Source organism: Pelodiscus sinensis, chromosome 1 (genome assembly GCF_049634645.1).
Source record: "Pelodiscus sinensis isolate JC-2024 chromosome 1, ASM4963464v1, whole genome shotgun sequence".
In the NCBI taxonomy this organism is placed as follows: Eukaryota; Metazoa; Chordata; order Testudines; family Trionychidae; genus Pelodiscus; species Pelodiscus sinensis.
In genome coordinates, this window is record NC_134711.1 from 185,270,052 (window position 1) to 185,283,398 (window position 13,347).

A 13,347-nucleotide genomic window follows, 5' to 3' on the forward strand; every position below is an offset into this window, starting at 1 on the left:
GGTGCCAGTGATTTCAGTGCCAGCCATAGAGCCTTCAATGGATTGCAACAGCCCCTCATTGATGAAGATCGCTGTGCATCCTGGTGCTAATGAGCACTGGATACTGAGGGGTTTTTGTGGTGCATCCTACACCTCCTCAGTAGGGATCTCCAAAGCCATTCCTACCTCTTTCATGAAGCCTTGAAGTAGCTTGTATTCCAGCCGTGGGAGGTAGCTACTACTCCAAAGCAAGACAGCATCCAGATAAAACTAGGTTGTGGGTGACACCATCTGTTCTTTGATGGTACCTGGACCTGTTGCACTGGAGCTGCCCTCTCATGGATCTGGTTTTGAGGACACCGTGAGGGTCCAGCCTCTAGGGTAGCAGTGACGGGGAGGCCAGGCCAGCGTAGTAGAGACTGCAGCACTAGGGCCTAGAGTGTCCTTACGATGCTCCATTCTCATGAAGGGGGACAAGAGATATATATCCAGAGCTGAGATCAACATGGCCAAGCCCCATGTACCAAGCAGGAATGTTTATTGGCTGTCCTGTGAGTCAGAAGATGGAGTGCAGCCACTTGGAAAGGGTTGTGGTTGCCCCCTGAGTGTATGGAGAACCTGACATGATGGCAGAAATAGCAAGGGCAAAGGAATCAGGGATATGACTGCAGCTTCAGTAGCTGCATAGGCAGCAGCCTTGGCAATTGGCCCAAAACAGTGGAGCATCTACAGATCGCTATGACAGTGAGCACAATTGGAGTTGGTGGTAGAGGTTAGCAACTGGTTGGTACTAGAGACGGCTTCTACCTGATACCCAATAGGTTAATGCAGACTACCAGTTAAAGAAGGAGAGACTAGGGAAACAGATGAAAGGGAGAAAGGAAAACAAACTAATTAAATTGATTAAAATAGACATTCCACATACAGAGCCCTTTTTTATGCCAGCCCAGCTTTTGAGGGCCTTCTGTACCACATCGCACAGGCTTCCCTTCCACTAGAATTGTGTTTATTTATATATTATAAACTGAATCATATCTGGAGGGAGAAAACTAGACTTAAATTAGGGGGGAGGGTGAAATCTCTGACTTTGAAATTTAGGAGCCTTACAAAAAAGAGAAGCAGGCAACCTTCACCCTGCCCTCTCCTGTTGAATGCACCACAGTAGCTGTTGCCCTGAAATGGGTCATGGATTTGGACTGTCCTATGGGCAGAGTTAAACTAAAACTGTGCAGAAGAAAGATGCAGACAGCCTGGCTTGAGCTGGGCAAGTCTCCTCCATAGGCAGATTTATTTTCTAGGTATATAGAACCATAAAAAAGCAAGACAGTAAGTGAGACATAAGCATACTTTCATATTCCTTTCATCTCCACAGCCTCCTCTTATTCCCACCATAATCATCCAGAAGAGCTCAGTCATCATACCCTTGCAACAAATCTTCCAAATTGTTTGAGGGTGTGTTTCTAATTGTGGTGAATTACTACAGGGGACTTGAGAACATCCCCTCCATACCCTTGCATCTGTCTTGTTATGCACTAGCATGGGACAGTACCAGACATTTATTTAAATAGTCACCTTTACAGCATTTCTAGCCAGTGAACTAAGAAGGGTTTGCCTTTGGCCAAGCCTATAAGAACTTTGCTAAGCTTTTCTCAGCTGGAAATTGAGTATAATTTTCAGTTTTACTCTTAAAATCCCTTCCCGCTATAGAACACAAAGTCTTCTCCAAGTCCTCAGCAGAAACATTCTATAATCCCCTATCCCAAAGAAGCCTTTAAATCAAAAGTTTTAAAAGAACACAGGTGCTGCTGGTCAGCACTGATTCTGGCATTGCACACCTGTGCAGATCTGCTTCTTTAAAAGGCTGTATTCTGGCAGGGCTCATGTCCTAAAGCTGCAATTCACTAATGCTGTAGGCAGAAATTCTCCTCAGAGAAGAAACCTATTAGTTCTTAATTTTGTATTAAAATATATGGGGGCTTAATAATAAAAGGCACATCTACAGAGTAGAGCTAAAGTCAAATTAAGCTACTCCACTTCAGCTATGTCAATTGCGCAGCTGAAGTTGAAATAGCTTAATTCAGCTTTTGGTGTTGTCTATATAGTGGGAAGTCAAAGGAAGAACACTCTTTCTTTGACTTCCCTTACTCCTCGTAAAATGAGGCTTAGAGGAATTGGAGTAAGAAATCCTCCACTGCGACATTATTTCAAAATACAGCTGCTCCCCAAGTTGCAAACAGGGGGTGGGATAGCTCAGTGGTTTGAGCATTGGCCTGCTAAACCTAGGGTTGTGAGTTCAATCCTTGCAGAGGTGATTTGGGGCAAAAATTTGTCAGGGATGGTACTTGGTCCTTCTGTGAAGTCAGGGGACTGGACTCAATGACCTTTCAAGGTCTGTTCTAGGAGATAGGCAATCTCTATTATTATTATTATTCTGAAATAACATTGCTATGTAGATGTACTCAAAGTGATCCAGAAAGGAGTAATAACATTCAAGAAATTAAAAGGGAATTAGAAATGCTGTCTGGGCAAAGTTTGTGTCTTCAAACATGATAATATCTGCTAACTACTCCTAAAGTCCCTACTTCATGTTTTCCCTCAAACTCCTAGGAATACCACCTATGACCACCTTGATAATGCTCTAAGTCTCACATACCTCCACTGAAATAAAGTTACACTGGTGTTAATTGATGGAGAGGCAGCCCCAGTATAAAGGGAGAAAGCCTAGTTTGACTGCATATTTCTGACACAATGAGCCACCACTGCAAGAAGTGCTATTTTTTACTCTCCTATGTGTGAAAAGATTTAGCTGCAGCTCTTCCTGGTATGTGCTTTTGACTCAACAATTCCAGAAACACCTGGATAAAATCAACTACATTATATTGTATTAGGAACTTTGTATATCTTAGTTATACTGTTAGGAATAAGAAGGTGAATAAAAGTAACTGGGATTAATATGAAGAGTAGGTTAACTTTTGCATGGTGCTGAAAAACAGGCAGGAAGGAGGCGGGAATTAACATCAATTTAAAAACTGTCAAGACCAGGCAGTTCTAAACTCAAAAGGATCTAAAGATTAAGGCTTTTGGCTTGAGTCATTGTTATTTGATACTTACAGGAAATTAAACCACAGAAGCTGTAGTCAAAAACATTAATAAAAGCAAGGAAATTCGGAGCTAAGGAAGAAATCTTATGATATTCTAATGCTATTTTCACTGTTGCAAAGGCTTTCAGAACAGTGGGTTACTCTGTAAACTATATTGAGTGTGCTGCAATACTTAGGTTGAACTAAGAGATTCAGCATTATCTCTGTATTTACATGGTCTGGATGGATGTAAATCATGTTAGGTTACTCAGAACTTCATCTGCTTTAATCTGAACAGTAAAGTGTAGAAAAGCGGCGCCATCTGTTTTTTTAAAAAAGAAGGCAAACTTGAAGGGCACTGATGAGATTGTTTGAAGTAAAAAACATCTGGCATGTGCAATGAATCTGGGGGAGCATCTTTCTCACTGGTGTCAAATCAGAATTACAGAACTGATAAGAATATGCAGTTACACTGTTTGTAGTTTTTGCTAATAGCCTACAATTGGTCAAAAATAATGTATATTATAATTCCTGGAATAATATTCTGTCCATGTAATACAGATAAGTAGTCTGAAATTAAAACAGTGAAGCCATTTTTAAGGAGCCTTTCCGGCAGCTGAGGAGGATTTATCCCAACATTCTCATTAAGGGTTGTTGTGGCCAAAAGCAATGACCCCTCCTACAACATAATGCTTTTCATAGTAAGGTAAGAAGCCAATGATTGGAGTCACAGGTCTGCAGTTAACAGACTGCTTGGCTAGCTTGTAAAAGCCAGCTACATAAGGGCCCTTTCTCACATAAACCCGGTTGCTCATTCTCTGCCATTTAAAACAAAGTCAAAAGTCTCTGGGAATAAGGCCTTGATTGAAATTAGTTACGATCAAAGCCAGAATGGAAGCCAGCAGTAGCTATAAGGGGACAGTGGGAACTCAAAATCTAAGTATTCTAAAGTACAATGAGATTCATTAATTAACTTATAAAATGTATTCAGCAAAGAGTTACTTGTGGTAGTATATATTTCATATTTAAAATAATAAATCGAAATTGCCTGCTCAGGGTAAAGCAATCACACCTCTCTGTTTAAATGAATTGTGCTGACTAAAACCTCTGCTGAAGATTAAATAGCTGATTTTTAAAAGAGCAGGACATCGGGAATGTATCCTTTTTTTCTTGATATAATTAAAAATGGTGTACAAAAAAAATGTGACTTTATATGGGTCTGTTGATAAATTGTATAGTCAATTGTTTGACCACACATTCGTTTGTTATGAAATGTACTCAAGAGACTAAAAAACCAACATCAGTCAGGTTTTTAATGCACTTCTGGAAAATGGTATTTTATAGAACTTGTCTCCAAGAACCCATGTTACATTCACCTCACTCAGAAGGTCCACTCCCAGTGTTGCACATTTCAGGTGATATTATTTATATAATTTTAGAAGTTATAAGTCTTCACGTGTCATTAAAATCCAACCCATCAATTTGTCACAGCTCCCTAACTTGTTCTGTTCCTTTCTTATCTTTGTTTTGAATACTAGCATTTCAGGAACTTTTCCATGAAGGTATTTCCCCTTAGCTTGTACTAAGATGTAGAACAAATGTATCTTGATTTATTTTTACAAGTTTCCTATCTGATTATGCCAAATACTTATTTCAGCAAATGCAAAGAGTTAAGGGATACTTGACATAAGTGAATACGAGTATAGTTTAAGCCAGTTTAAGCAAAATATTGTAACCGTGCATACATATATATGGCATGGCTAAGATATTCATATGATATATACCGGCCAGCATATATTGATCAAAAGGTTAATGATATCTCAGGGAATGTTAACACTAATATATTAAACCCTGGTCCTGCAAGTAGACTACTACACCCATGTAGAGTGCACTAACTTCAGCAGGATCCTGGGCACCTAATAGTTCAAGTATGCAGATTAGCTTATAGAATCGTAGACTAAGTATTGGATTGATAGATAAACTTTAGCTGCATTCTTATCCATCTTTATAATAGAGCCCAAGCAGTTAGCTCTATTGTTCATTCCCTTTTGGGCACTCATTTGAACTGAACATTCCAAGCACTTGTGATCTCGGCATCACAAAAAGCACTATTGCAATTCTTGTGATCAGTGTCAGTAGACTCACCAAGGACAAAGCTAGCAAACTCTGGCTAGCCCACTTCTTACCCCGGGAGGTGTCTCTGTAGGGCACTGATGGGATGTGAAGGTAGCTTGTGCTACAGTTGATTATGTACTGTTCCTATTGTGTAGAGGGATCATTGTAATCTTGAGGGCTCGAATAATTCAAGCACTAAGGGCCAGATTTTAAAAATACCACACACACAAACCTGAGCCAATTCGCATTTAAGTAAATGGAAAGACCCCAATCTACCTCAGTGCAAAGTAAATCTCAAGATCCAGTCTCACATTTAAAATTCCTTTCATTTCGAAAGAATCTACTTTACCACTAATTAGGCATGAATTTCCTAGAAAGACAAATGTTAATATTGAAAATGTACGTGTTCAGATCCTAACAGAAAAATGCACAGTACTGACTAGACACTGCATTTCAAATGCCCAATTTTACTGAAGAAGCCAAAAAAGCTTGGCATATTTTAACTTAATTTATTCACAAACCATTCTGTGCTTTCTCAAGGTGTACAGAAAAAAACGATTATGAATTCTGTTAGCCTGAAATAATTAAAAGGTCATCAATTTACTGTCACCGTACTGATATGGTTTAATTACGTTCTATAAATATATTGAGCAAGCCATCAGAAGATTATTGTATTGCTGAAATGTGTTGTTATCTTAACAACAAACCAATGTGCATTGAGTGGGATGTATGAGGGAATGCTTGAACTTAGTTTTAAATGAGGGGAGCTGATATGAATCTAAATGTTATATTTTCATTTATTTATTATTCCACTAATAAACACAAAAAATACAGTACAACAGAAATCACACTTGAAAGTTTGTGTTTCAAATTCTACCAATGGTTCATTAACAACATTAGGATGGACAGTTAGAACTCTGTTAATTCATCAATAGAACTTTCCTTAGTTAAAAAATAGCATTTATCTCCTCAGAGAAATATGATAAAGAAAACCTATAGGCTGATTTAAAGCACACGGGCTCAGTGGTATCAATAAGTATAGCCCCACTGAATTAAATAAAACTACATGGATTCATCCCAGGATCAGAATTGTCAGGATTTTGTTTGAAGTAACATCTAATACTTTGCTTTATAGATAATTATATTGATTATATTTTATGTGTTTTATATCATTTGAATAAATCTTACGAAGCCTGAAAACTTGACAATTACCTTCTTTTGCAATAGGTGTTGTTCAAAATGCACATTTATAGTACTGAGATACTTACCTTTATTGGGGACATGCCTTTACACAGTATTTCCTGTACTCAAATAAGATATACCTCAGACACTTTAGTAGGTTTGATGGCATTACTGTGAGCCTAGTTCACCCATTGTACATGCTGAATGTTGGTAAGGGAACCAATAAACATCACATTCTCAAATGTTCGCCAACAAAAGAACATAAATATGGACAAATAACTTGTATTTAAAAAATATAATGCTAAATATAACTATTTTGCATTATTCATGCAGCTAGAACTATTATTGTTCATATTTCCAGGGTATCCCTCCCGATAGAATTTGGGAGCCATTGCATATATTTAGAAGGATGTCAATCCCACCTTGCAAGACATAAGAAAAAACCCTTCTCTCTCCTAAATTGGTTTAATTCTAAGAGATCCCAGTCAAGGATATTTGCAACTCCATTCCTGGGAGAAGACTTACTTAAGGAATTAGACTTATTTTATTGCATAGCTAGCCGAGAGACTCCAGCTCTGGTAGTAGTGAATTCCACAGGAAATATTCTCCACTAAGAAGACCTTCTCCCTAGCTTTCACAAATGCAAATCTAGTATCATTCTTAAAGCCCTGAGCATAGGCCACATGGGATTATAGATCATGACACAGCTTCTCAGATAGCTACAGCTCATGTGCTATTTTGACAAGAAACACTAGGGTCTGAATTCTCCAGCCCACTTAGTCCTCTTTGCCCCCAGACAACTCAAAATCAAATAAGTATTGGTTTTGGTACAATGGGTTTGCACAAATTCTCAACTGCTCACTGGTTTTACTAAGAAAGAAAATAAAACTACGGGCCAAAGGAGAAAATACTTATGTGACCTACCTCAAGTGACCTTTCCCAGCAATCATAGTTCAAATCAAACCACATGGCCAAATAGCAGCCTCAGATGTTCAATGATAACCTGAGAGGATCAAAAAGTTATTATTCTCCTTTAGAGGAAAAACCAACCTAAATTTTGACAAACTACTGCTGAGCAGCCTTTGAAGATCAGTCTCAAACCAGCACTGATTTTTAACGTTTTCAAGGTTGAAATCTAAAGTTCTGCATATCAGCATACATCCAAGCAAGGAATATATACATATGGATAAATTTAACAGCTAATGAAAAATGTTGTTACTCACAATCTATGGGTATGTGTACACTTGCCCCCTCGTTCGGACTAGGGAGGCAAATGAAGCATACTGAAGTTGCTAATAAAACAGGGGATTTAAATATCCTGTGCTTGATTAGCATATCCGCGGCCAGTCGCCATTTTAAAATGCCGGTAGCCCGAATTAACTCGCCACATGTAGACGTGGTTGTCCGATCCAAAACCCTTCCCTCAAATTAACTGTTACTCATTGCATGAGGAGTAACATTTTAAAATGGCGAACAGCATTTTAAAATGGTGACCAGGCTGCGAATATGCTAATCAAGCGCAGGATATTTAAATCTCACCCTTCATTAGCAACTTCGGTATACTTCATTTGTCTCCCTAGTCCGAACTAGGGGGCAAGTGTACACATACCCTATAAGAGTGTTCTTATTTTTGATAATTTCTCATGTATTATTATGGTCTAGGATTTATATCAGCACATTGAAAATTGAGCAGTCTAATGAGGACATCGGGGTGAGTGGGGTGGGGTAAAATTTCTAGAAAATTACAGGTTAACATTTATTTGTCCAAATCTAATCATAAATGTTATAACTGGCATGAACGCATCTTGATATCTTTGTGTATCTAACAAGAAGGAAAAGGTTTTATTTTTCTTGTTACTATACTGTCCTATTAAGTCCTACCTGAATACAACAGAAATAATCCTGTAGCATAACACTCCCTATTTGGGGGCAAATATGTACTGACAACCACAAGTCTTCTTTTATTTCTCACTACATAGAAAAGAGAGCACAATTTAGTCTTCAATATAGTTACATGTTCTGTTATTAGCCTAGTAACTCTTGCAGCATAGTTGCCAGACACCTTTCCCAATAAGAGGGTTAGATTTTTACAATATTTGATTGAAAATGCACAATGACATGGAACCTGTATTTAACTGAAGGAAAGTGTGTGTCAGAATATTACAGTGCAATCAATCAATCACAGACAGAACTATGATGTCACACAGTCTTCCTCCAGAACACAAGTGTCATCATTGTACAGTTGAAGCCTAAGGACTTTTTTTTTTTTTTTTTTTTTTTTTTTGCAGGAATAGTTGTGGTTGAGAGCTGTTTACCTATATTAAGTTTGTGTACAGCCCTATGTAAATTACCAGCAGATTGTGGTCAGCGGTTGTATGCAGACTTTGTCATTTTGCTTACTGACCACACATTCCCATTGATCAATTCTCAATTGGATTATTGTTAGGTTTAAAAGCGCCTCAGCAGCAGAAAGTAGCTGTGGTAGCTGGCAAAGCAGAGATGGATAGCAGAATAAACAGTGAAAGTGACAAGATTTGAGACTGAATTGATCACTGTCAGCGAGTTAGTGGTCAGCTGTCTGACCTTTGGTGCTCAAACTAAACATCAGAATAATGTTTAGACAAACACATTTGATTTTTGAGGTAATGGGTATGTCAACTAAATGACAAACCTTAGAAAGGTCAAAGGGATAGCCATTTTTCAGACTTTTTTCAAGCACTAATCATTCAGTTAGGCAACAGTGCATATCTGCTCTGGACAGAAAGAGAACTTCACTTGTATGCACACTGCAAATTGTTCAGTCAAAAACCATAGTACAGTAAAACCAGTTTATCATACTCATCTTCTTTCCAGAATCATATTTTGCTACAATTGACATTTTATTACAACTCTATGCTCAGGAATTTAGATCCTGATGAAGGCCCTGCTATGTTTTAATATTGGCATCATTCATCCTAGCAAGTGAAGAAAATTATATATGTATATATATGCAATTGATAATCATAGCTTTATTTAATAAGACCATGAGGTATATATGACAAAGCATAGCTTACTCACTGCTGTTATTCATTTCAAGCAATCCATTCTTTACTTTGGCTATTTTTGATTATATGCTATTTTGTAATCTTTCTTGCATGCTGCACATAAATCATATGTGTATAATGCTAATTACAGTCGTTTAAAACATTTAGACAGACTCTGAGCAGAACTGGACAACAACAGACTTGGTTAGAATTCCGGTGCGTGACCTATACCTGAACTCCCACAGCAATGTTATTGGAGCAGCAGGAAATACGACAAAAATATTACTGTGGACAAACACTTTGAGATTCAAAATCATTGGCTATGACTGTAGAATGTAGCTAAATCTGTGCTTGAGCAGGCATTACTTTTTTAAAAATAAAGTTAATTGGAAGCTTTACTTAGCAAAGTACAGAATTATATGACAGGAAAAAAATAGAGCTTTTGACTATTCCTGTGCTGAAAGATCACTACAGTGGAGGATGATGTCTGGGGTGTTTGTCTATCAGGATGACAGAAACAACAAGGAAAAAAATCATCCTCCTACTTATCTGCTTTTACCACAAAAATATTCACAGCACCAATGGGAAGAAAAGAAGAAAGAGATAAAGAAGTAATAAATGATTCCTAAATGTGGTATGAGTTCTTTCTCTCTCTGTGTCTCACATACATACACTCCCCTTCCTCCTCCTGTGCTCCCTTCCCCAGTGCATCAAGGCAGTTGCTATTTGGCATGCACTACAGGCAGACTAGCAGCAGCTATAAACATTCTGCATAGCTCTGTGTATTGGTCTCAAAAGGGTTTGAGTCTATATATTTCACCAAGTAGTCACCAACAGTAGCCATCATCTTTTGGGCAAAAGAAGAGATGGAGGGGAGCCCATTTAGCCAGCTCTAATAAAGACTGAGTGACATGTGGAGGAACCATCATAATCTGAGAAGTCCTCCTAAACCATTTCACCCAAATGCCTCTCACTGAGCACTGAATGCCATTTTATAACAACGTCTCTCATGATCCTCAAATACTCTTGATCAACAGGGTGCATAGTTGTACAATATTTTAAGAAGGTTGGGAGGAACTCAACACTTCTATACTAAGTACTACGGTCATCTGAAGAAGTGGTCTGTGTCCACAAAAGCTAATGATACCACCTACATGTTTTGTTAGTCTATAAAGTGTTACCAGACCATTTATTGGTTTTTTAAGTTTATCCTGTACAAACTAACTCAGCTACCCCCTGAGGATTCCTCAGTGAGTCCTAATATCACCAGCAATGACTGCTTAACCTTATGACAATGTCACTAGCAATGACTGCTTAACCTTATGACAATGTCACTAGCAATGACTGCTTAACCTTATTATTTAACCATGTACTAGTGTACTGTAATAATATATATTATTTAGCCCACCATTTCTTAATCCTGGTGTTTAATTATGTGTCTGAGCTATAGCAAGGTGATGGGAAAGGGTGAGGTGTTGAAAAGAGAAAGGCTTTTTATTACTAAAACAGTCCATATCCGATTTCTCTATTTTCACTGCAGTCAGGGTCTTCTCTGGCTCTACTGCTGACACAAAATGTTGGTTGCGTTTATCTGGCAATTGCTGCCTCTCCATGAGCTGATGACAAAATACCATGGCACTCTAGAATTTTTATGCTGCTCCTGCTACTGGAGTTGTCAATACAGCTGCTGCTTTCTTTTAATCTCATTCGCATTCTAGGATACATAAGGAATGTGGGCACATCCTTTCTGGTGTTGCATTGAAAGCAAAATGATATATGCACAATCAAATGAAATCAGATGCCACTTTACTTTACATTATAGAAATATCTCATGAAGTAAGGCCTGTAATCTTACATAATAGCTCTTGAACATTTCCTCACATGGTAAGTATAATGTAATTATAAGATAGAAATAACCACGTATTTATTTCTCTGATAATGAAGAGTGCCTGTTACATGGCAGTTAATTTGGGATGTGATAAGTACTCTTACCATTATGCTACAGGATATAGATACAGGGCAGATTTAAGAAATAGGTGAACCCAAAGAAATTGCCTTCAACTTTTACTGCTGGCCGTCAAGTCTAGTGTGTTTCTTTAACACAAACTATTTCTACTGACACTCCAGGGATAATTTTTCAAGACTTTTCTAGACTGTGGCCCACATCTTTGTGTAAACACAGGCTCTGCTGAACCTAACATAAACAGCAGTTGGTCTTTGTGTACAGAAAGCATGACAAATACCACTGCCCTAAGCATAAGTTGTTCTGCATCTTCTTAAATTCTAAAGGCTGCCATAGAAAATAATAATTTAAAGTCCAAAAAATGAAACCTGTTTTCTGATTGCATTTAGATTATTCAATGTATGTGCAATGATGATTCCTGTGCTAACCTAAACCATCCCATTTTATATTCCATTGCAGGCTGCCTCATTAGCAATAGCTGCTGATCACCACATAATCAACATAATGTGTTACGGTATTTCATCAAGGACTCCCACATAAGGTTCCCTATGAATCTGTAATACACCTCATGTCCCAATAGTGCATATGCTTGCAGGGAGATTGAAAATAATGAATACTTTCCAGAAAATATAACCAAGAAGAAAGGCAATTCCAGTTAAGTTCATTTGCTGGCAATGTGTGATTTTCTTCTGGAGTAATGTAGTGAATCTGTGGTACTAACTCTTAAGCATAATAGTTTGCAGAGGGATGAGAGGCTGTGAAGATCCTATAGAAGCAGCCACTGCAGGACTATGTTTTCTCTGTGGAAGTATTTGGAAAATGCCTGAGGGTTGGTGAAACCCGTTGCATTTGACAATCGGAAAATAGGCTCTTGGGAATTAGGAAGATATATCACTTCTGGTTGGAATGCTTGAGCAGTAGCCAGAGATGGGATGAACTTTTATCAGACATAGGGAAATCACGGCAACCCTTCTATGAGTTTGGCAGCAAAATTTTAATAAGGGGCTGCAACATGATCCCTACGACAGCACATCACTGCTTACAGAAGCCACTAATACCATCATTTCACAGTCCACACTATATGCCTCACGCACAGATTAAATGGGTCACCAACATTACAATGTGTCTGGGCTCCACTGACCCAAGAGCACTCCATGATCTGTGTTTCTTGAACAATAGCACAGTATTGGCATTCTTAACATTCAGTCCAACTTTTCCTAATCTATGTTCCATTATTCCAGCCTTTGAAAATGTCTTGGCAGATACATAGGCTCAGTATTGATTTCCATTCACCCGTATCGTTACTGGTGTGTAGCAACCTATGGTGTAATATGAGAAAAAATATTGATTTCAGGAAACTTAATATTATTAAAAGACAGTTGTATTAATCTCTTTCCTGGATTTTGGCTGGGGGTTTTCAGCCTCAGAAAATCAATGAAGCGAATACCCTGGTTAGATCAAGAGAGCTTGTTAGACTCTTTTTATTGTAACAGTTCCATGTTATGTTAAGAGCAGAAACTCTAAAAGACTATAGGCCCAGTGACAGAATTACAGAACTTGAATGACTGGAACCATAATGTTGATAGTTTCTTCAGTGACCCCTGAAGGAACAGGAAAGCTCCATAGGGAGTGTAAAATGTATTCGTTTTCCATGCAGCTCCAACCAAAGTCTATGGTATTTCAGGAGATCATTATGATCATTATTTACTAACTTTTGAATACAATAAATAGTCTTGTGCCACATTAGAGATTAATATTTGCTAGCCTCTAAGGTGCCACAGGACTACTCGTTATTTTTAAAGTTACAGACTAACACGACTGCCCCTCTGTAACTTTTGAATGATACTAAATTGTAGCTACATTAAGGACAATACCCTCCCTCTCAGAATACAGGCCAGTCTTGCATGAACTCTAACCTGCAAATGACTGATACCTAGAATATTTGATAAGCAAAATGTTCCCATGTCTTAATTCATAAACTAGTTTTCAATAATTGTCCAAATCT